A 1,189-nucleotide genomic window follows, 5' to 3' on the forward strand; every position below is an offset into this window, starting at 1 on the left:
AACTTCTGTGGAAATGGATCTTACCGGCGTGAGTTTGTTCAGCTAACTTCTGTGGAAATGGATCTTGCCGGTGTGAGTTTGTTCAGCTAACTTCTGTGGAAATGGATCTTGCCGGTGTGAGTTTGTTCAGCTAACTTCTGTGGAAATGGATCTTGCCGGCATGAGTTTGTTCAGCTAACTTCTGTGGAAATGGATCTTGCCGGTGTGAGTTTGTTCAGCTTTGTTTTCATCTCCTTCTACTGATAAAGACACGAGTTTGTTTAAAATTTCCTTTTTTTTTGTATATTTATGAGAACCCTGAATATGTTTAACTACTCGTAGATTAATTTGTTGTAAGTGTGAAAATAAAAACCAAAATACCATTGAAGTTCGACGATATCATTACACCGTCCACCTTCTGTACGAGATGCACAAAAATTTCTAATCAAGGATATATATTCATGATATGTTTTCCAAAACTTCACATTTTTATTCAATTCTTTACACTGCCACGCTTTCGTTACACGAGTTGCTCCAGTAGACATTATACCAATGTTTTATGACCCCCAACTGTCATTATAATAATTGCTCTATTCTCATATTTCCAACCGACCTCTAGGGTCATTATAATAACTCCCCACCCCCAGCAATCATTAACTTTCTGAATCTGTTATTGTATCAGCTCTTCCTAGCAACCGTTACATATACTGTCCAAAGCTGTTGTTATAACTACTGTCCCTAGCTGTCGTTATACGAACTTTCTCTACTTGTTTCTTACCTACTGTCCATTTTGCCAGCAATTCCTAGCTGTAGCCATCCACGTACATTATACTGTCTACTATACCTGGCAATTACTTCTGTCATTTGGATGTAGTTTTTAATAATTACCAGCGGCAGTTAACGAACAGTGGCTGTTTATTTGATCTATTAAAGAAACAATCGTATCTGAAGCATAAATTGATCACTTATTTCCAGAGTCTAGAAAAATCAACTCTCAATACAGTGTTTTCTCAAGTAAAATCAATTTTGAAACAAAATTATAAACATTTTTACTTTTTTTTTCGATCAAATCTGTAAACAGTTTTAAAAAAAAACGCCTCCACGTGTCCGGTATAAAATAATAGTCGGCTTTGAAACTTGTTACTACGTTAATAATACAAAACGTACCGTGTTTAATGGAACCGTGATATTATTTAAGTAATAAGAATAT

Source organism: Limulus polyphemus, unplaced genomic scaffold (assembly GCF_000517525.1).
Source record: "Limulus polyphemus unplaced genomic scaffold, Limulus_polyphemus-2.1.2 Scaffold3517, whole genome shotgun sequence".
NCBI lineage: Eukaryota > Metazoa > Arthropoda > Merostomata > Xiphosura > Limulidae > Limulus > Limulus polyphemus.